This window comes from Callospermophilus lateralis, chromosome 2 (genome assembly GCF_048772815.1).
Source record: "Callospermophilus lateralis isolate mCalLat2 chromosome 2, mCalLat2.hap1, whole genome shotgun sequence".
Lineage (NCBI taxonomy): Eukaryota > Metazoa > Chordata > Mammalia > Rodentia > Sciuridae > Callospermophilus > Callospermophilus lateralis.
In genome coordinates this window covers 48,078,948-48,103,390 of record NC_135306.1, presented here as the reverse complement: position 1 = coordinate 48,103,390, position 24,443 = coordinate 48,078,948, and the positions used below count along the sequence as shown (strand labels likewise).

Here is a 24,443-nt window from a genome sequence, read left to right as displayed (position 1 = left end):
AAAAGTAAAAAGGCGGAGGATAATTATAATGAAAATATAAGGGAGAACACAGGAGTGCAAATGAGGATTAAGATGAGGAAAGAGGGGAAGGAAAGGGGAGGTACTAGGCAAAGAAACTGACCACGTTAAGTTTATGAGCACATATGAATGTATCACTATGAATCCCACTATCATGTATAATTAGAATGCACCAGTGCAAAAGACTGAAAATAAATGCATAATGATAAAAAAGAAATGTGGTACCCTAATTGTTGTTGAATGTTCTCAAACGCCTGCCTGTGAACCCGTAGTTCAAGTGCTGTTCACATATTGCCTGTTTTTTAAAGGAGCTGCATTATGACTAGGACTGAGGGACTCCACGGGTTGCACTGGCCTCATGGATAATCTCCCCCTACAGGCCTCACTGGAGCAACCCTCCACCCTACCAGTGCTCTGCAGGCTGCTGTGCTCTGTCACTCATGCTGGGGACACTGATGTTGTCCTTAACTCTGGGCGAAGATTCTGCTCCAGCCTCCACTTTAGTCACCTTTCTGTGTTAGAAGAAACAAGTGGAATGATTCTAAATCCCAAAATCAGACCTTATAATCTGGAGGAAAAACAAACTCAATTGATGTTGCTTCCTTTCCTGAGGATCAGCCCTTGTTTCAGTGGATGCTTAGAGCATCTATCTTATCCTTCCATATATCATACTGGCTCCTGCAACTTCTTCCTATTTTTAGACATGAGCTGAGCTCTGATGTTGTGAACATGTAAGAGTTGTGTTTTGGGTATAGTCACTTGCTGGTGGAATCAGGACATGGAAATTTCTAAACAGGAGCACAGTTAAGCTGCTGGATTCTTTGGCAGTTCACTGGGAAAAGAAGAGTGGGCAGGTCCCCTTCTGCTTACTGATTCTGTGCCAGGCTGAACATCAATGGGCACTGACCTTCAAAACCTAGGCTTTAGTAGACAGGAAGAGTCAAGCATGGCCATGTTCACATTCCTGCTCATGCAGTTCGAAAAACGAGATTGTCTCCAGGTGGTGCTGTGTTGTGATCCCAGGAGCATCTGGACATTCCTCCTGTTTTTCGGTGCCTGCTCTTAGGTGGGCTGAATGTGCCAGGATGTAAATGAGGTTGGGTGAAGCACAGCCTGTGTCTGCAGAGAGGAACACTTGACACCTCAGTGTTGATTCTCTCTCCCTAGCCCACCCGTGCCCCATACTCCACCCTGCCTCTAGGCTCCCTGTTCTGTTGAATTCGTAAGTTAATAAAACTAGGATTTGAAGCAGTATGTGGCTACACAGATTTTTAGAGGAATGTTATATTAGGAAGTTAGCCATACAATTTTCCAAGTTATATAAACAAAAAATGATATGAATATAATGAAAAATTACATCAAGTGTAAGTAAGTAGCAAGTAAAGAGTGGAAGAGGTTATAATGATTGAAAGATGTCAGCATTCAAAGACAGCCAAGTTCATTAAAAAAAAAAAAAAAATCCACATAGCTCTGCTCCTAAGCTAGTTACCTCATAAGGGGTGGACAAGGAAAGAAAGGAAAGGGACCAAATTGACTTCACACATAAACTGAGGCTCTCTAACCCACCAAAGGGAGGGAAGCAATGGAAAGCTCCAGAATCATCTTAGGGAGACCTTTGAGAGATCCCAGTAAAAGCAAAGCCCCTTCCTTCCCCCTGAGCTTCACAATCACTTCCTGATCCACTTATCAATCTCAGTGCTGTGCAGATGGCCTGAATCCCTCCCAGTCCTACCCAAACAGCGTCCACAGGGTCAGCTGGCTGCTGTGTCCTCTGAAGTCCTTTACTCTCCTCTGTGCTCTGATGACCAAGTCCAGACAGAAATAATACAAGCTCATGACCTACACAGAGGGACATTAAGGTCTTCCTGCTGGTATAAATTAAAAGGATGGAATCTGATTGTAGGAAGGAATTTGTAGGGACAAGTTGCACTTAATAAAGAGCTAACGCACCATTCAGCAGATTTTCCTGGCTATCTTTTGAGCTTCACAGCAGATAGGCAGCTCCCCTGCCATGCTCTGTGTCCTGAGAAACTGGAGGTAGTGATCAGGAGGGTCTGGACCACGGAGCAAGTTGCATTCTGATCCTTTGTCTGCACAGACCTGTCCTTTGCTCAGAGGACAGGACCTGCCTGAAATTTGATGAATTTTCCCTAAGATTAAAATGCCAAGGAAAGTAGTTTATTCCAATATTAAAGATACAGGCTTTTTCCTCTCTAGGTAAGAGACTTGTGCCTTTTTTTTTCCCTCTGGAGAAACAAACTATATCATTGGAAATCAATACTGCTTAAACCCAACAATGCCAGCTCTCCACAAATTTGCTGATATCCTCATCCCTTGTGGCCAGCAGATGATGATCCTCCTCTGTGACTTTGAAATAGCCTTAGAGTACAGTGGAGCTTTCTGTTTCCTTCTATAACATCATTGTAATAGGGACATCCCCTCCTTTCCAAAAACATTCATAATGCATGAACAAAAACCACTCACATAGGAGTTTCTGACAAACTGAGAACAAATTGAGAACTTTCACTCAACTTTTTCTGTCAAATGTGGTATCTGTATTACAAAAGGGAAATTGATGGAAAGAAACCACAAGGGAGGAGAAAACAGCTGGGTGAATATGCAGAGCAGGCTAATGAGGAGTAAAGGAAGACCCCAAGAGGGGAATTCTAGAGGAAGGGAAAATGATTATTGTGATTTCCTAATGGAAAAAAAATGTGAGCCAGAGTAATAGGGAGGAATGTGCCAGCCATCAGAATAAGCGGGGGGAGTAACATACCTATTGCCAGTCAGTTTCAGAGCCTAATGTATCCAGAATGGCCTACAAGCTGTCATGTTCTGACTCAACCTACAAATAAGACTTATCTTCCATGTGAAGAGTAACTATTCTTCAGTCTTCTCTAGAACTCTTCCCAGATTTTCTTTCTTTTTTAAAAATATCATGCTTTTGAAGGTAGTTACTGAGAGAGGTGAGGTATCACTACTCTGATACACATTCTTACATAGATGGTAACCATTATCATTACCCAAAACTACTTTCTGCACTATGAGGAAAAACCCATGCAGTGGTTGGACTTCTGCATAGATCAGAAACCTGCCCCCAAACTTGTCGCTGCTCTTGTCACACCAGAGTGAACTCTTCCCTGAAAGAGTTTCCCTTAGCCTGCATGCACTGAATGCTGCTTTCTGTTTCCTTTGGGTACAGCTACTATGACATCACATGCAACGGAAAAAGGAGAGCTCCCCAGCAGATGTCTCTGCAAAACCTAGATGTTTTAGGGGAACTTCTGCTTTCTACTTTTTCTGCACTGCTTGCTCTTCAAGGAAACCTTTAAGCTGAAACCACAACACATCAGAAAGCAGCCCTATGTGAATGGGCAGGCAGGTGAAGGGAGAGAATGACAAGGGTGTCCTGGGAATTCTACCTGAGAGAGGAAGAAACCTGTGGTGTATGGGAATGAGTCCTGGGATGCTGAGGGCAAGGGTGGTAGTGGCAGTGGTGTGTGCCTGGGACCAAAATCAAAATGAAACACCATGAGTCTTCTGCACTTCCATGAAAATATTCATTCCCACTATCAGGTATTAACATAAGCCACAATTTCCTGAGTGCATGTAAATGCCACTTCTTTAAAATGAAAAAGAGCCATTCTTCAGTCTTTATAGAACTCAGATTTCTCTGCAAAAACAAGGAATCCTGTCTATGGATGATACTATGCTAAAGTCTTTGAAATGCAAGTATTTTTTAGTGTTTGAACATATTTTGAACATAAATTTTATGTGTAAGAAAATTGTAGATTAAAGTTTAAGTGGGTTGTGCTATATCACACATACACCTATCAGGAAGGAAATTCAATGCCAATTCTTTATTCTGGTTGACAACTGATATGGTAAATAGTTTTGATTCCTTTTACAATTGTTAACTCAATTTTTCTTTGAAATTATACACAACACATTTGCACTTTAGATTTCCATGATTCATGTTACATTTTCAACTGGTTTTGACCAATTTTTTTTTTTCAGTTTTGGGTAATAGATTCACTGATGCATTTTCCTACTTTCAGTTTATAAAGGAAATGCTTCAGTCTTCATGTCAATGTTGAATTGATTATGTGTACCCACAGAAATTTTAACATGTCCAATACTAGGAAAATTATAAGGAGTAATATAAAAGAATTTTTATCAAATACAACAATATCAGAAAATGAAATGTATTTGAACATGGGTGTAGTAACAATTATGTAAATTAAATAAATTAACAAAGCCAACAATTTTAGGAGTCATTTTCTCATCAGAAATAATAAATATTTTGATGGAAATTGAATAATTTTCTATTTCTGCTCAACAATTCAACAAAACACAAGTAGCTTACTGGTAATCAAAGAATTAATAATTCAAACAATTATCAATTATTTTTGTAAATAACCATGTCATAATTTAAAATAAACATATGTGTTAGCTTTTGTCACTGTGGACAAAACTCCTGACATAAACAAGTATTAAGTATTTTGTATTAAGAGGCTTCACTCCATAGTCAACTAACTCCATTGCTCTGGGCCTGAGGCAAGGCAGAACATCATGGCGGCGGGGCCAAGCTGCTCAGGTCATTGCAGTCTAGGAGCAGAGAAAGAACAAGGAAGCATCCAGGTGCAAGATAAACCCTTTCCTTCCAGGGAAGGCCCCCAGAGACCCACTTCCTCCTGTAGGCCCTCCCTCCTATAGTTTCCTCACAGCCCCCCATAGGCCATTCAGATATCAGTTGTTTAATCAATTGATGAGGTAAAATCCACATGATCCAATCACTTCCCAAGAGCTCAACCTCTCAACATTGCTGCACTGGGAACCAAGTCTTGAAAACTGTTTGGGGAACCCTTCCTCTCTAAACTCTAACGCTATATTAAGCATATTAATATGATTTTCACTACATCAATTACATAAAATCTATCAAAAGTCTATTGAAAACAATGGCCAACTATGCACAATTAGAAAGTAATCTACAATATTTCCAGTTCTACTGTTTTTTTCTTCCCCCACATCAGAGTCACTGACTTCTCTCTTATCCACACCCCTCCTCTCCCTGGAATGATGGCATTTCAGTTGAGCTTCTTGGTTCTTCCTTCTCCATCTCACAGAGAAAATGTGGAGCAGTGGGACCCAGCAAATGGTGCTAAATAAAATTAATCTGCTTTTTCATGTTTACTTATTTCAAAACCTTTAAAATTTTATACCTTATAAAATTAGTTTATCATTGATATACATAATATTTATGTTCATCTTGACATAATTGTACAAGCATGGTACACAGTTTGCACCAGTTCAATCCCTGATAATTTCCCTGCCCCTTCCTTCTCCCCCCATTTTCTTTCTTCTACACTACTGATCTTTCTTTCTTTTATTTATAGTTTGTGTTTATTGTGTTATGATTATAAATAAAGGTGAAATTCATTATGCTACATTCATGTATGTAGATAGGAACGTTGGGTTAGATTCACTCCTCAGTTCTTCCCTTTTCCTGTCGTCCCTCTTCCTTTCTTCTCAATCCCCTTTCTCTATATCACTCATTCTCAATCTCCTTTCTCTACACCACTCATCTCCTCATCTCCCTTTGGATTCCCCACCCAATTTTTCTTTTCTTTTCTTGGTTATTGATTTGTTTGTTGGTTTGTTTGTTGCTTTAGGTTCTGCATATGAGATAAAACATCCAGCCTTTGACTTTTGGTTTATTTCACTTAGCATCATATTCTCCAGTTTCATCCATGTACTAGAAAATGCCATAATTTCATAACTCCATTGTGTGTGTGTGTGTGTGTGTGTGTGTCTCACATTTCTTTATCCTTTCTTCTATTGACGGGCACATGCTGGTTCTATTGCTTGGCTATTATGAATTGTGCTGCTATGAATTTGATGTTGCTCCTTCCCTAGAGCATGCTGATTTTAGATGTTCAGGTAATACACCCAAGAGGGGATTACTGGATCATGTGATTGTTGCATTCCTAGTTTTTTGAGGAATCTATAAACTGCTTTCCACAGTGATTGTACTACTATGCAGTCCCACCAAACATGAACAAGTGTACCATTCCCTCACATTTTTGCCAGCATTTATTACTGTTTGTATTCTTGACAATTGCCTTTCTAACTAAAATGAGATGAAATGTCAAGGTAGTTTGGATTTGCAATTCCCTGATTGCTAGAGGTGATGAGATATTGAACATTTTTTTTTATTGGTTGATCATTTGTGTTTCTTATTTTGAGTAGTTTCTCTTTAGTTATTTTGCCCATTTATTAATTGGGTTATTTGTATTTCTGGTATTCATCTTTTTACTTCATTATATGTTCTAGAGGTTAATCCCCTGAGGAGCAAGATGCAGTCATTAAAGGCTCCATCCCTGGCAGTAAGAAGAGAGAATATAGTCGTACAAAAAGAAGAATGAGAACCTTGGCAGGAAAAAACCTTGAACCAAGGACTCAAAATCCAGTGATTTTCAATCTAAAGTACAATTATAATTATTGCATGCAAAATCTGGTAGTCAAACTGGAATGGAGTCCATTATCCCATAGAAATAAATGGAGATAAAGGAAGGAAACGTCATTTACTGTTTTTGTGTATGTCAGTATGTGTGTGTGTGTGTGTGTGTCTGTGTGTGTGTTTGTGTAGACCTGAAAGAGTGGAAGAATAAGGGTCAGTAGTTTTTACAACAATAAAGATCCACCTGAAAACATGGAAAGTCTAAGACAGAGTTTCCTCCATTTCTATGCTCATTTTGTCCAATCACTTTCTACCACTGCAAATATGTTCATTTCCTCCAACATCTTTTCTTTTGTTTTATCCTGACATTTTCAATTTATTGGGCCCACTTCTCCAAATAAGTTTATAAAATGAACCCAGCAGCAAACTTTTCTTTTTTTTCTAATCTTTTATTGATTTTATTTTTTTAAATACACGACAGCAGTGGAATGCATTGCAATTCTTATTACACATATAGAGCACAATTTTTCATATCTCTGTATATAAAAGTATGTAAACTTTTCCAGGCTATAAACAGGAGACATGAAGCAACTAGAAAGGCAGTTGACCCAGAGCCTTTTGTCATCTCAGTCCTCCACCTCAAGTACCCTGGACTCTCCTTTCTACACCTTTAGTTGCCTCTGTGAGCCTTATCAGATGTGAGCTCTGAGCCTTAGTTCTTTGGTTTAGTTGTAATTTGTCTCAAGCCTCTGGCTTGATCATGACCCACAACCTTGGGCTGTGGTGAATACAATAGAGAGCTTTATAGATACTTGAATGCAAGAATAGAAATATGTAAGATTTCCAAGAGGTGTTCATAAATATGCACTGAGGTACACACACTGTTTAACAAATACATTTAAGTTCTTGAGGATACATTTGAAAGGAGACAGCCTAGGATATAACATTGATAAGTGTATGGAGGCCAATTTTGCTATTATGTAACATGCCTGGCAAAATGAAGGGGAGGAATGGGAGCTGAATTGAAAGACTGCCATGGCTGAAGCAGGGCTGTACAGGAAAATATTGATCAATCTAGAAATCAGTTCTGGTTCTTATAGCCAGAAATGTCCTCAGAAACCAAGTGAGAACTGGGGAGTGAGAAAAGGGTGCATTGGGTTCCAACATTGGCTCAGCTATTCATGAAACACCTGCACTTCCATTTTTAATTTTTTATTTTTTTGGTAAATGTGGGCAATAGCACTCTCTGCTATGGTCTCTGGAAATTCAATAGGCTGAGCAATGGTACATGTTAAATATATATAGAAAGCATGAATATTGCTATTATTATTATTATTTTAGAAATTCTAGGGGCAATGTCTCATTGACTGTAAAAACTTTACACAACTTAATTATTTCATTCTTTCATTAACATGATTTATATTTTTATCTCTACTAGCTTTGGGAAAATATATTTTGAAAGTATCAATTCTTTGTTTCTTGACAGAGAAAAATTACAGGAATAATACTGATCTTTGAGGTTTTTTTTCTTCATAAGGGAGAATTCAATATATCTAACACTTTTCCATTATCCAGATAAAATACTGAGATTTCACAAATTAGCCTTGCTTGCACATGAACTTGTATGTTGGTGGGTGTGTCTTCCCTAATTCTGTGTGAAGCCTGGATTTGCAAAACTGGAAACAAGCCCTGGACCAGGAATTAATGACTCTTTCTTGAGCCCACATCTGCTTGCTACTTTCCTTTACATTCCTTACCCAACTGCCTCTTCTCTATCCTATCTAGTAATTTTCTTCTTTGCTGGGCTGAACGTGGCTAAGTTATTCTTTGTCTCTTTTGTTTTCTAGAAGGATATTGTTTTCTTTATATTTTTATCACATTTTGACATGTATTTGTGTTATTTTTGTCTCCAATCATTGGGATGTAAAAATTGACAACTTTTGCTTTCTATGAAGAAGAAAATGAGAAAGAAAAATATCTAGTGTCTTATGTGCTATGTGGAACAGTTGCACAGGTCACTAATCTTAATATCTTTAGATCTCAGTATTGGTATTTAGGAAAAAGATGATTTGCTTATGTTGATAAGAGTCAATTAGGATTAGACTTCTGCAATTTCTTTAGAAAGTTTGAAATTAAATTTAAAAAAAATAAAAGTGATAGCATTTTCTCAATTTTTTTTCTCATTATCATGATATTGGTCCCCAAGGTGTGAAAATTACTCCTTTGAGGTACCGAAAGCTAACCCTATCTGACAAAAATTTATACCTTAGTATCATTTCTCATTGGGTTTTCTAGGCTGGGGATGTGGCTCCCTGGTGGAGTGCTTGCCTAGTCTCAGCAGGGTCCTGGATTTGATCCCCAGCACTGGAAAAAAAAAAAAAGTCATTTGGCTTTCCTTTGTATGACATGGAAAGCATGCGTGCTGAGTTCATGGAGATAAGCAAAATGTACGCAAGATCAGTGTTCCAAACCTGTGGCAAATAGATGGCTGGGATTGGAGGACTTTCCTGGGTTGCTGAATCTCCAAGTTACATCCTGAGAGGTGCCCTCCATATAGAGATGGGCTGTCATTATCTTCAATGTAAATTTTTCTTAAGTTCAAAACAGTTCTTCTGAGTGTGTTTTGGGCTTTGAACATTAAATATAAAAATTTTGTATCTTACAAAATGTTATTCAACTTGTCAATTATTATGTTCTGCACTGAAGAGAAGAAAATATCAACTCTTTGAAAAATATGTAGCAAAGAATGAAGTAAAAAATTTTGTAAATAGAGTTAAAGTGAAGTAAACTAACAATAAATGTGAAAAAAATAATTTTCCATAGTTTATAGCATTTAAATGATTTTAAATATTTTATTACATTAAAATTATTATGCTCTTATTAAGAGCTTAGTGGCACATGAATATGATACAATGATTTCTATAAGTTAGTTACATTAAAGCCACTGAGTAAACTTAATTAGAAAGTTAAATTCAATACCAAAAGCTTTTCTGATTAACTTTTAGCTTAATTTTTTTTTGTTTTAGTTATACATGGTAGTAGAATGCATTTATGCACTTTGATATATCATACATAAATGGGGTAAAATTTCTAATTTTCTCATTGTACATGTTATAGAATCACATTGGTCATGCAGTCATATATGTACATAAGGTAATAATGTCTGTTTCATTCAACTATCCTTCTTATCCTCATATTTCCTACCCTCCATTTACTCCCCTCTACTTAATCTAAAGTAACTCTATTCTTTCCTAATACACCCCTTCCACCGCATTGACGCCAGGAAAGATGGCACACACCTGCTATCCCAGTGACTCCAGAGGCTGAACTAGAAGGAGGCCAGCTTCAGCAACTAAGCAAGTCCCTAAGCAACTTATTGAGACCCTGTCTCAAAATAAAAATAAAAGGGAAGGGTATGTGGCCCAGTACCAAAAAAAAAAAAAAAAAAAAGTACTAGGAGTTTCAGTTGAGAAAATAGAGAAAATAATTCTAAAAGGGGGTATCAGGGCAGGGGACAGAGAATCTATATTGAAAAAATGGTTGGTTGGGAAACACTGCTCTAAGCACATGTAGTGAATGCATAAAGGAAAGCAAAAACAGAAGTAAAGTTCCAGGGATGACATTCAGAAACTTGAAAATATAATGGTTTCTACATAAGACATAGGAGCAACTCAAGGGCTTCAGAGAACCTAGAGGAAAAGATTCAAGACCACCCATCTCAAGCAGCCCAGCAGCATCTGCAAGATCCCCAATGGCCTTGCCCTTGGCTTTCCTGCTGGCCCTGGTGGTGCTCAGCTGTAAGACCACCTGCTCTCTGGGCTGTGACCTGCTTCAGATACACAACCTGGGTCTTGAAACTTCTGACAGGAATGAGGAGGGGACCTGGACGCTCCTGGAAAAAATGAGGAGAATTCCCACTTTCTCCTGCCTGAACTACAGAAAGGACTTTGCCTTCCCCCAGGAGCAGTTGGAGGGTGAGTAGGTGCAGAAGGCTCAAGCTGTTGCTGTCCTCCATGAGATGACCCAGCAGGTCTTCAACCTCCTCAGCACCCAGGAGGCCTTTGCTGCTTGGGACAAGACCCTCCTGGACACCTTCCTCAGTGGCCTCCATCAGCATCTGGATGACCTGAAAGCCTGTGGGACCCAGCAGGTGGGGGTGGGAGAGGCTCCCCTGAGGGCTGTGAGGAAATACTTCCTCAGGATCACTGTCTACCTGAAGGAGAAGAAATACCTGCCTTGTGCCTGGGAGGTGGTCAGAGCAGAAATCATGAAATCCTTCTCTTCATCAGCCAACTTGTATGGAAGACTAAGGAGCATGGAATGAGACCTGGTCCAGCAGGAAAATGCTTCTCACTGATGAACACACCTTACCACACTCCCACAAGTTCTGCCATTTCAAAGACTCTCTTTCCTGCTGTTATCATAACATGAACTCAATAATTTTTTAGATATTTTCAGGACTATTATAAAATATCACATTCCTTACCCAGGACCCTTATGATGTATCTATTTATGTATTTATTGAAATATTTAATTTTGTACTATTTATTAAATCTTAATGATATTTGTTTATATAATCTCAGGTGCGCCTTTAAATTGTGTCTGATAAAATAAAATATATACTTCATATTTAGTCAACTTTTTATTTTGCTTCTTTTATTAAATTTTTATTATGAAAAGTTTGCACTTATTCTTGGAAGAATTCATCACATTTCATTTTGTGACTTGATCAAAAAATCAATAGTATAATTGATTTACCCACTAATGTTACATTTAGGCTATCCTTAAAAATTTACATCGTGTAAATCAGTTGCAAGTTGTTCTGAGGGTATTGAGGTGAACATGACATACAGTTCCTACTCTCATCTATCTGATTTTTGTTTTGTTTTGTTTTAGTTGTAGATGGACACAATATGTTTATTTTATTTTTATGTTGTGCTGAGGATAAAATCCAGCTTCATGTATGCTAGGCCAGCACGCTACCACTGAGCTACAACTCCAACCCTCTATCCGATTTTTACAGGGAAAGAAATCTAAACAAGATGATCATACTTAATGTCCATTATGTTAAATGCTATAATGAGAAGTATGAGGAAACCAGTGAAATTCTCTCAGTGGAAGGTACATGCAGCATGTTATCCCATAAAGGTGAATGCAGAAATATCTTTTCTAAAATGCAAGCTTTTACATTCATTGGGCATTTGCACTTTGATGTCTATCAAGAAACACAATGTCTGATGGCAACTCTACCTGTCATGATGGGCGACTGTAAATCTAGCAGAGAAGACGGTCTTGTGGGGAGAGAGTGTAGAGCAAGAAAAACACAAACCGAGAACTTTTTGAATTTTAGTAAAGGGAAGGGAGAGAAGATCCAAGAAGGTGATAGAGATTGAAGACACTGATATTAGAAGGATAACAAGAGAGAATGGTAGAGATAAAGTGTCTAAGAAAATTAATTTGCCTAGAAGAGGTATCCATGGATTTACTGAAGATGTGGATTGAATTTCTCACTATTAGGCAGTGTGGTTCCAATGAGAGCAGGTTGGGTAGAAGTAACCAACAGAAACCATACTGGAGAGGGTAAAAGATGAATAAAAGAAAAAAAGTTAGTGAGAACATAGAGAAAACACTAATGAGAGATTATCTTCTGAGGCATGGATAAAAGTTGGGTGTGATCTGAAAAATATTATTTTGTTCTGGGCATGGTTTTCACTTTTTGAAACATTTTGTTCAGTTAGATATTGTGGATTTAAGATATTGTCAATATCTTATATTGTATTAATTTAAAATCATGATATATTTTATTACAATGATCACTTATTCTCATTTGATTGGTATCATGTTAAATGTCAGTCTGCTCATCTGTGGATTGAAACCATCACTGAAATGGGAAAATTGATGGAACTGGTGAGCATCAGAAGTGGATCCTAGAATTATTGGGTTGGAAATGACCCTGAAGTATGTGGGAGCTGAATAAGAGGAGAGATGGTCTCCCATGTGTTATGTCACCTGAGCTATCAGTCAGTTTAACCTTCAACTCATTCAGACTTACATCTTTTCCTTTTACTCCATTGTTTTCAAATGCAACAACAGCTTCCTAGAAATAATGACTGGAGAAAGAAAAATAATGCATCAAAAATTATTGAGAATAATGGTTCTTGCCCTTTTGCCTTCATTTTTTTCTTGGCTATTTTGCTTCTAACTTCAAGAAAAAAAAAGACAGCAGTTCAGAAGCAGCAAGATAATCCTTGTTCAGAAAGATATTAAATAAAAAAGAATGCATAAATCTTGAAAGACTCCAAAAACAGTTCATAAACAAACAATAACACCAGGCTAATTTTATTTAGCATAATTTGCTGGGTCTCACTGCCACAAGTCTCCTCTGTGAGTGGAAGAATGAACCAAGAAGCTCAACTGAAATTTCATCACCCCAGGGACAGGAGGGGTGTAGATAAAAGGAGGAGACAGTGACTCTGAAGTGGAAAAAGAAAAATCATGAGATCTGGAAAGATTATGGGTGGTTATTTTTTCTACATAGTGTTCTCCTCTTTGTAAGGTTTTTCTCCAGAAAAATTTTATGCAATTAATATATTGAAAATCATATTAATATGCTTAATATGTTTAAGTAAGAACATAGCTACTTAAAATAATAATTTAATGTTGTTTTAATGAATACTATTTTGAACACCAGCAAGCACTTGGTTCTTATTAATTTGTTAGGGAGAAATAGATATCTAATTCAGTCCTTCCTCAAAATTTCTCATTATTAGTGCTCACATAAGGATTCCTGGAAATACTGACTTCTTATTAAGCTATTCAACTTACCACGTGTCACACTGGTTTACATCAACAGCTTTTTAACACATTTCATTTTGGGGTGTAGTTACATGTGTTAAGAATTATTTTGTATTACTCCTGATAATTTTCTGGGTTTTATAAATATCACAAACTTGTGTGGATACCCCCCCAAAAAAAGTTCATGGAAGTGCAGAAGACACTTAGTGTTTTGTAGTGATTCTGGCCCCAGGCATACCCTCTCCCAAAAAAATCCCAACAATTACAACAAAAAATAACATACTTACCATAGATATAAAGACTGACATACTTCCTTTCTAAAATGAAAGTAGGAAACTGGATTAGTGAATCCAGTACTCAATAATAAAAAAAAAAAAGATTGAAAATATAACAAAAATCATGTGCATCTGGAACAGAATAGAGAATTGTGCATGTTTCCAGAATAAAAGGAATTTAACAACTGTAAGTGAAATATAAAATATAAAACTTACAAAATCAGTCATAAATTGGGATGAAGAATTTTATGTTGAAAAGTCCATTCTGTTTGGATGTGTGATGTTGAACAACCCAGTGAAACTCTTTGAGCCACAGAGAGCACCGATTTCTTAGAAATAAAATAAGTTCAAAATACTTTTTATAAATAGTAAGCAAACACTTGCCTTTAAAAACATTTGGCTTGGTATCTTTCACAGACTACATTTTTGAAATATGGTAGTATTTTTCTTATTCTCTTCACTGCCTAGAAGAACGTTATTTGTCTCCATCTAACATTTTTGGGACTGTGCCCCTCCCCCTTCATTCCCTGACCTCCAAAGGAGTCAACCCAAAATTCAAAAGTCTGTCATGAGTTTGAGAAAGGATGAAAAATTGTTCCTCCTCATGTTGAAGAAGTGTCATTTACATGCACTCAGGTAATGGTGGCTTGCATTAATACTTGACAGTGGGAATGAACGTCTTCAGGGAAGAGCAGAAGACACAGAGTGTTTCCTCCTCGTGATTCTGGCCCCAGGCACACCCTCTCCCTCCCCCTCAGCATTCCAGGACACCACAGTTTCCTTCTTCTCTCAGGTAGAATCCCAGGTCACCCTTGCCATTCTCTCCCTTCACCTGCCTGCCCATTCACACAGGGCTGCTTTCTGATGTGTTGTGGTTTCAGCTTAAAGGTTTCCCTGAAGAGCAGTGCAGCAAAAGTAGAGGGCAGAAGTCCCCCTAAACCGTCTAGGTTTTGCAGAGACATCTGCTGGAGAGCTCTCCTTAATTTCCGTTGCATGTGATGTCATCGTAGCTGTGCCCAAAGGAAACAGAAAGCAGCGGCCAGGGCTTGCAGACTAAGGGAAACTCTTTCAGGGAAGTAAACGAGCCAAGATGAGGGTGGGGGTGGCGGACAGGTTTCTGACTTATGCAGAAGTTCTTGCACTGCGTGGGGATTTCTCTTCATTTTCCGGAGACTACTTTTGGACAATGATATCCCCCTCAAAAGTATCAACCCGCTAATTGAAAGCAAAAATTGAGTGAAAGTTTTAGGCTTGTCAGAAACTCCTGTATTTGTGTTACTCCCCTCCCCCACCCTCTTATGAATATTTTTGGAAATGAGGGATTTCCCTGTTACAATGACGTCGCAGTAACTAAAGCGAAAAGGAAACGCAAAGCAAGATCCGGGACACTCTGGGCTTGTTTCAAGATTTCCCGGGCCTCAGCGCCACCTCCTGGCCACCATGGATAAAGACGGATGAAGATGGTGGCACATCAAGTCTCTAGATGTTTACTCTCAAGTCCCATTCCTGCCACTGTGCTTATTATTTATTTGTTTGTTTGTTTTCTCGGAACTAAAAGAACTGACCCCAGAAGGGAATGAGCCCCTTTATTTGGTGTTTTTATCTTAGGGAAAATATTCCCAGTTTTTGTGTTGGTAATTTATGTTCTATTTGTAATTACATTTGTAATTTTATAATGTGTAACTCTTGCTATAATTTCTCTCTCCATTTTTTTTTTTTTTTTGGTATCAAGAATTCAACCTGTAGGTACTTTTACCAGTGAGCCACATCCCCAGCACCCACTTTTTTCTTTCCTTCTTTTTTTGTGTTTTGTTTTTGAAACAGGCTCTCACTAAGTCACTAAGCTGCATAGGGTCTCACTAAGTTCCCGAGACTGGCTTTGAACTTGTGATCCTCCTGTCGCAGCCTCCATAGTCACTGGGATAGCAGGCCTATGACACTTTGTCTTGCTGGTGATGCTTATTTTTAACTTCACATGTATACAAAGAGCTGGACAGTTACTTTTTTATTTAAATCATGGGCCATCTAGGTCAGAGAACCAGGCCTTTTCCTAATCACATTCCTATTTTGCCTTGAAATATATTCTATTCTCTCTCTTTAAATCTTTTTTTCATTCAATTCTGTATTCCATCAAGTTTTTTTCATTCCACAGTATGAGGTAATGATCTAAATTGCTTTCTTTTAGAATGTCAGGGAATTCCTGGAGTTTTTTGTTGACATATTTTTTCATTTCCTATTAACATCTGATATATCTTTACCGTAAATATAATTACTACTGAAAATACAAAGATTTTTTTTAGATTATTCATTTTATTAGCATGAGTAGTTGTTTCCACTCTGCTATACTTTTTATTAGTGATCATTTAAAATGTTTAATTCCTTTGATTAAACTGGGAGAGGCCCAAAATCCATTTCTATTTTTTAAATATTATTGCTTACATCCTTTCACTTTATCATTGATCTAAGCTAAATAACTTTAGTCTCATGAAAATCATGACCACTGTATCTTCCAAAATGGTTATAAAGTGCATCAAGGATTGGAACACATAAAAAAAAAAACTACTGAAAAAAAGCAGGATCAGCAAAACTTTCTCAGAACTTAGAGCCAGGAACAATTATTAACCACAGAGCAGCAATATTAATTTCAAATTAATTGCACAAGATGTACAATAGTCAGCAAAATAAGATTGACTGGGGAGAAATAACTTCATAATCATGTAAACAAAGACTTAAAACAATTGTTATCACAAATTCATAAAATAAAATTTAGGGGGTGGCGTGCTGGCTCAGTGGCAGAGCACTTGCTTAGCATGTGTGAGGACCTGGGTTCGATCCTCAGCACCACATAAAAGTAAATAAATAAAATAAAGGTATAAAAAGTAAATAAAATTTAGAAATCATTTAAATCTCCAGTATAGGATTTTGCATGGAATCCCCAGTCTGCCAGATGTGTGATGCCGGGCAACTCATCTGGCTTCTGTGGGCCTTAGTTTCTCAAATGTAAGGTGGAGTGGAAATATTCACAGGACTATTGTATTAAACCAACACATATGTTTTTGAAAACTTAACAGTGTACCTTCCAGTGAGTGAGTTCTTAATATATGGTAGCCATCTTCGTATTTATATACAGATCTACCTTAGAATCGTATTTTCCTATTAGATTCCATGAAACTGTTCTGCCACTTGTTAGAAAATGACTTCTCAAAGCTGGGATTTCAGTTCTGGAAGAATTAATGGGAAAACAGTCAGCCCTTCTTATCAGAGCAGTGATGGATTTATGTCCAGTCAGCAAACAGTGCTGAGTGCGAATATCTGCATGAGAGAGTCCTCTCCCAGAGAGCCGGGGACAAGACACAGGTCCTGGTCCCTGTACTCTTCTTCCCATGAACCCCTGTACCTGCTGCACTGAAGCCACTGGTTCCTGATCACAGTCACTTAGTCCTGTAGCTGCCAGCCTATTCACGCAGCTGTTTCTGGTTCTGCTGTGGTTCCTCTTTTCTGTTGTGGTTTCTGATTTCAAGATCTCTTTGAAGAGTGGAAAGCCACAAGAAGAAAGTAAATGAGAGCTCTAGGTTTTTTTCAAAACGGTTGTAAGCAGGTTTGTATCTGTGTGTGTCCTGAGGAAGATTTGGGAGCCCCGAGGGAATGCCCCCTTACAATGATGTAATGCAAATTGAAAGTAAAAGGAAACCCCTGCATCAAGTTCATTGATTGAGTGGACTCGCAGAAGGCTCGCGCGGGAAGCGTGCCCCCTGCTGGCCACAAGTTGCCAGGGCCCAGAACACTTCTGTAGAGCGCCAAATCCTGTTCCTTCCTTGGATTCGCCCAAGAAAGAAGTCGCAAATATTGGCCCAATACTAGAATAGGACTGTTCTTTTAGCATATATAGTTACAAGAACAAATAATCTCCGGCTCAGGCAGGGCGCGGCCTCTGGTCAATGGGCCTCTCTGGAGAGAAAACGGGATTAGGATGTGCTTTCTGCCTCCAGCCTTCCGCACACTTCTCAAAACTCCTGATCACTGTCCCTTATCCACTCTCCGGGTGAGCTGGACAAATTTAGTGTGGAGCTGCAGAGGTAAGTAGACGGAAATCTTATATCTGCTGGTGTGTTTTACGTCTTTGTTAAGAGTAAATTTTGCTTCCCAGTTTATTCCAAATATCAGAGTCTGTTGACTTTCGTTTAACTATGAAAGTCCACCCACTGTCACCGTGAATAATATTTACAACACTTACATGTAGTCAAATGGAGGGTTCAGGTGTTTGGGGGGGGGGAACTGTTAAACAATCCTAATCTTGTCAAAGACAGCCAGCGGGTCCTTTTCATTGAAACGTAATGGATGTTGTGAGAATTGGGAGATGTTACTGTAACTACTTTTGTGTAGAATTGTGTGTGTGTGTGTGCATGCATGCATCACTCAGGCAGGAGAAGGGACATCAATTTGGGAGAATGTTTGAATAGGCCTCAAACGACCTATCCAAGACTTCAGTTTGCTTCTGTACAAACTGGGTGGAGAAGATCTTAGTAATATTTTAATAGGATTTTTTTTTTTTTTTTTTTTTTTGGTCTTTCTTTCCTTCACTCCTGCGTTTTGGACAAACCAGGTTAGGAGCAATTTCTTTACATTTTGTGTTTGCCTAAACTATGGTGTAGAGACCATGATAGGCTCCTATATTATGGTTATCTGCCCTAAGTTAGAGTATATGGTAGTCTGAATGGAAGGATAGTTAATTTGTGGTATATCCTTATAGTAGAATATTATTCCGCAAATAATAAAGAGAAATCACATTATTGACACTTGAGAATAATTTAATGATTTTTATTAATTCTCTGTGGAACTGACATCCATTATTCTGCCACAGTTTACCATTTCACTTGTCGATTGGCAGTTAGGATTTTTTTCAGGGTTCTAAGTGCAAATAAAGCTGCTCTGACCATTTATGTGTCAGTCTTTGTGAGGATGTATGTTTTTATTTCTCTTAGGTAAATATGTAGGAGTGGAATTTATAAATCTATGGAAAGCATATGTTTTGCATTTTAGAAAGCTGTCAAACTGTTTCCCCAACTGCTTGTACCATTTTACATCCCAACCTTCAATAGACAAGAGTCCCAGCTAATGTCACCTCTCTCCAATACCAGTTATGGATAATTTTTTTTAAGTTTGGCCATGTCCAGAAACAGGAAGTGGTATTTAACTGTGCTCTTAATTTGCATTTCCCTAATGACTAACAATGTTGAGCATTTTTTCACATCTTCATATGAAACTAACATATATTCTTTGATAAAATGTGTGTAGGCACAAATCTGTCAAATCTAACTGAAAATATTTACAAAAAAAAATGAAAGAATTTAAAGAACTTCAATTCTTCAAACCCAACTTTTATCTGGGTTGTGATGTGACTTGTAGTCTGGATAAGAAGCACATCTCAGTGTTTCTCCAACTAAAACGAGTGTTTCCATCTGTTACTCCTAGAGAACCTGACTTCAGTTCTCCTGAGATGCTGGAGATTGGGCCAGTCCCAGTGAGCCCACAACACAGCTGTCTTCTCTGTACTACCTCTGCAACTTCTTCAGCACAAAGGTCCCAGCTTGTCAGGGATGAGACCCTCTTGGAGAAATTCTTCATTGAACATCGTTAGTAGCTGAGGATGAATTTAAATCAAGAGAGAGATTTTGAAAGCATTTCCCAGAACTGAGATTTGAAAATTGGATACAAAGATTGCTTTCCAGAAAGGGTGTTTTCCTAATGGAGGAAGGATATAGATATTATAATATGCAACTCCAATTTCCTTACTCAAATGCCTACACCTGTTGGCTGGCTTTTGTCTAAAATAAATAAAAAAATGGTAAGTCCCTGCTTTTATGCTAGCAGGTTGAGGGACATGGACCAGTGAAGAGCTGGACATGCTTCTATAGGTGAGCACTGGGAAGGGAGAATGTGTGCATAGAAAACACCAGAGCTCGAGTTAGAAACCCGGGGAGCTTTCATCCACAGCACATCAATCATATTCTAATATTGCCTGTTATCTAAACTTAGTTCTTTGGTGATCTCTATAAAAGAAATGTGTAAATATGTGCAGGATATTTGCAGTTAGGAGGCACCATTAAATAGCATGTGTTTATTGCTACATCCATCCTAAGTGGATAGAAGTTTAGTATAGAGCATTGAGTAGAGAGAAAGGGCTGGAGAGTAGGGAATGTAGTCAATGACTGCTCAGTGGTCAACAAATGACCTTGGGTGAAACGAGTGTGAGTACAGGGAGAATTTGAGTTAGCTGGTCCAGAAGCCATGCTGAATCATTTGTCCCTGGGTGCTTGAATGTACAGATAGACTTGTGTGTGTTTGATGGCAGGGTATTGAGCAAGGTGAAAGCTACGGGGCTGCAGCAGCAGAAATCCTATGCCAACTCAGGAATATATAAAAAGCAGTAAGAATATTATTGATTTTTTTCAGAATGTGTTGTATTCTGTCTGCCTTTAGAAAATATTGTTCTTAAGGCTTGAAAACAAGGCTCCCTTCTTAGAAAATTACAGGAAAACTACTAATGAACTCAAAGTATTGGTTGTGAAATCTTAAAACTGGGTGGAAATGTTTCAGTTTTGAAAGCTTTTGACACAATGGGCTTGACAAAGATGAAATCTCACATGGGATCAAATTTTTCTCCTCTGATTATTTGACAATGTATACATGTAAAGATTTTCATGGTGATTGATTGATTGATTGATTGATTGATTGATTTTGGCTTGCTTTATTTTTAAGAAAAAAATTTATAATGATTCCAGCTACATTCCTGGCCTTGAATGGATCTAAACAGGGGATTCCAATTTGAACCAGTAGAAGGCAGAATAACCTAACTCATGAGTTTGCTCAGCATGCCAATGGTAAGGAAACAAAATAATTGTAGGTATTCCTGTGTCTTAGTACATCTGACTACTTAAAACAGGACCAGGTTACATTCATCTCAGCAAGCACAGTTAAAACTTTTGTTTTTAACTAGCTCTCAGTCATTAAATGCCCTATCCAGCAAAGACAGACCAAAAGACAAAGCTAAGTTATTAAAATCAAAGTGAAAATTTTTCCAAAACTGTCCCTAAAAACAATTACATTGGATGGTCTAATGAGATCAGATTAGAGAGTTAATTAGATAAATTACATAGTTAATAACAACCTAAAACTGGTATCAGATCATTTCTAGTATCACTATTTTTAAGCTGAATTTTCAAACTTTGCTTGACATCATTTACTTATTCTGGATTCCCATAAATATTTTTGCTGTTTAAATCAGAAGATACTTTCCTGCATGTTGTGAAGCAGGAATAAGATGGACCCACAATACCAAAGAAAACATCTGTGCTCACTGCATGGCAGTCACAAAATAGGGAGTCATATATATGGTCACTGTCATCTCTTTATTATTTTCCAGTGGTGTATTTTTCAATATTTGTTCCAATAACAGACTGTTGCTTTGAGATAATTTTTTTTCAACATGTTAGCATTGCTCTTTGAGCTTTGTTATTTTCTTCAAAATTGGTTTGGCTACTGTAGAACTTTTGTATTGCCATGTAAATTTTGAAATGTTTTTGTCAGTTTCCAAAGAAAAATTTATTTCAATTTTATCAAGATTTTTAACAATTTGAAAAATTCCAATCCATTAATATTGTATATTTTGTCTTCAATCTGTAAGAAGCTTATTCTCTGTCCTGAGAATGTTAGGTAACTGTGATTGGCCAGGACATAAGGAAGTTGGCTGGTATCATACTGTCCTTCATTTTCTATAGCCTTATTTCTGTGGACAGCATTCTATCCACAGGTGGAGACAGAACTGAAAGCAAACAGGAGATATCATAATAAGGAGAAATACTCATATTTAGGTTTTTTTTTAACCACTGGCAGGCTCTCTGGTCACACTCCACTCACCTCCCTACACCATCACATTTGAGACCAACAAGAAAACCGAGTTAGCACTCAATTTCTGTCCATTTACACTGGTAAGAACATCCCAAATGACCTTTTGAGGGGATCCCTCCTGCCATTCTACTTCCATTTCAAACCATGCATAGTGCTTTCCCTTCAATTCTCCCTTATCCCTCCCTTGATAGTTTCAGTGTGAGCAGTAAGCTTTCTTTCAAAACTCTTTGGTGGGTATGTGCCATCATTGGTCTACACAGCCGAAACGATTTTGGTTGATCATCTTTCCTGGGTGATTACAAAACATTCTTCTATGGGTCGGGTCCCTGAGAGAAGTCTGCAGATTACAATGGAGATTAGTTGTGTCACTGTTCCTCTATATGTTCTCTAGAGCAGTGATTTCCACCTTGGCTTCACTTTAGAGTTACCTGGGAAGTTTTTAAAACACTAATGCTCAGAACCTTATGTGATTACTGTAGAATTAAAAAAAAAATCTTTACTAATTCATACTAATTATACAGAATAGTGGGTTTCTTTGTGGAATATTCATACATGCAAATAATAAAATTTGATCAATTGTACCCCCAGTACTTCCTTTTACTTACTGCTCCTCCCTCCCACTTCTACCCTACCTCTATTGTAATGATCTCCCTTCTATTTTCATGAGATTCCTTTTCTCTGTGTTTCTCTCTAGCTTCCATGTATGAAGGAAAACATACTGCACTAGTCTTTTTTGAGTCTCTTATTTCACTTAACATAATGGTCTTCAGTTTCATCCATTTTGCTACAAATGGCATAATTTCATTCTCCTTTGTATCTGAATAAAACTCCATTTGCTTTACCCATTTATTTGTTGACACACACCTAAGCTGATTCCATAATTCAGCTATTGTGATTTGTGCTGCTATAAATATGAAATATATCTCTAAAATACTGTCTATTTAACTCTAAAATATTCTGCCTTTAATTGCTGTAAATAGATTACAAGGAGTGGTATAATATAATCATATTGTTTAATTTTTTGAGGAATTTCCATACTGATTTTTATAGTGATTGTACTAATTTATATTCCCACCAACAGTGTGAAAGTATTCTCTTTTCCCAGCATCCTTGCTTGAATTTATTGTTATTTGTTGTCTTGATGATTGCCATTCCACTGGAGTGAGGTGGAATTTCAGTGTAGTTTTGATTTGCATTTCCCAGATGGCTAGAGATGTGGAGTATTTTTTCCCATAATTGTTGGCTTTTGATATTATATTCTGAGCTGTAGGAGTTCTGTTGAAGACCTTCACTGTCTAGGCCTATATGTTGGAATGTTTTCTCTTCTAGAAATTGCAAAGTTTATGGTCTAATTTCTAGGTGTTTGATTCATTTTGAGCTGATTTTTATGAAAGGTAAAAATAGGGATCTAGTTTCAGTCTTTTACACATGAATATCCAGTTTTCCCAGAACCATTTGTTGAAGAGAATGTCTTTTCTCCAACAGAAGTATTTGGCACCTTTTTCAAGGATCAGATGAGTGGAGATTTGTAGGTTGTTTCTGTGTCTTCTCTGCTGCACCATTGGTCTACTTGTCTATTTTTATACCAGTACCAAGCTGTTTTTGTTTCCATGATTCAGTAGTGTAATTTGAAGTTGGGTTTTTTGATGCCTCCAGTTTTACTCTTTTTGCTCAGAATTGCTTTGGATATTCTGGGTCTTTTGTTCTTCCACATGAATTTTTGGATTATTTTTTTCTAGTTCCTTAAAAGAATATCATCGGTACTTTGATGTGGATTGCTCTGAATCTGTAAATCACTCTTGGTGGCTGCGTGGCCATTTTAGCAATATTATTTCACTAATCTGTGAAAATGAGAGATGCTTCCATCTTCTTGTGTCTTCTTTATTTCCCCCCCAATGTTCTGTAATTATATGTGTAGAAGTCTTTCACCTCTCTGGTTAGATATTTTCCTAGGTAATTTTTAAAGTTTTTATGAATAGAAATTTTTCCTGATTCTTTCTCAGCAGATTTATTATTGGTGTGTAGAAAGGTTATTGATATCTGTATGTTGGTTTTGTATCCTGCTCCTTTGGTGAATTTGTTTATCATCAGCTCTAGAAGTCTTCTGGTGGAATTCTTAGGATCTCCTAAGTATGAGATCATCTCATCTGCAAGCAGAGACCCTTTGACTATTTTCCTTCCTGTTTGTATACATTTTATATCCTTCTCGGGCCTAATTGGTCCAGCTAAAGTTTTAAGTACTATGTTGACTAGCAATGGTGAAAGTGGACGTCCTTTGTACGACTTCTGATTTTGAGGAAATGTTTTAAGTTTTTCCCCACTCAGTATGATGTTGGTTTTGGGTTTGTCACATATACCCTTTCTGTTGTTGAGATACATTCCTTTTATCCCTAGTTATTTTTTTTTTTCACAAATAGGTGTTAAATTTTGTTGAAGTCTCTTTCTGGCTCTATTGAGATAATCATGTGATTTTTGTCCTTGATTCTATTTATGTGATGCATATGTTTATTAATTTGTGTATGTAGAACCATTCTTGCATCCCTGGAATGAAACCAACTTGATTATGTTATATAATCTTTTTAATGTGTTTTAAAATTTGATTTTCTAATGTTTTACTAAGGATTTTTGCATCTATGTTCATCAAGGATATTGATCTATAGTTTTCTTTCCTTAAATGTCCTCATCTGGTTCTCAAAATAGTTCCCAATGATCCTCTGGATTTCAGTGGTGCCTGGTGTAGTATCTCCTTTTTTGTCTCTAATTTTATTGATTTGTGTTGATTTAATTCTTCTTTTCCTTGTTTTTGTTAGTTTGGCTAAGGGGTTATCAATCTTGTTTATCTTTTCAAAGAACAAACTCTTTTTCATTGATCCTTTGTGTCATTCTTTTATTCTCTAATTCATTAATTTTAGCTCTGATTTTTATTATTTCTTCTACTGGTTTTGAGAATGGTTTGTTCTTTTTTTAGTTTTTTTCTAGTGCTTTGA

At 37.4% G+C, this 24,443-nt stretch overlaps 1 pseudogene; it reads left to right on the top strand.

The window, feature by feature from the left end:
* The first annotated feature begins 10,229 nt into the window (after positions 1-10,229).
* LOC143390900 (interferon alpha-2-like) lies at positions 10,230-10,802 on the top strand (annotated as a pseudogene).
* Positions 10,803-24,443: the final 13,641 nt, after the last annotated feature.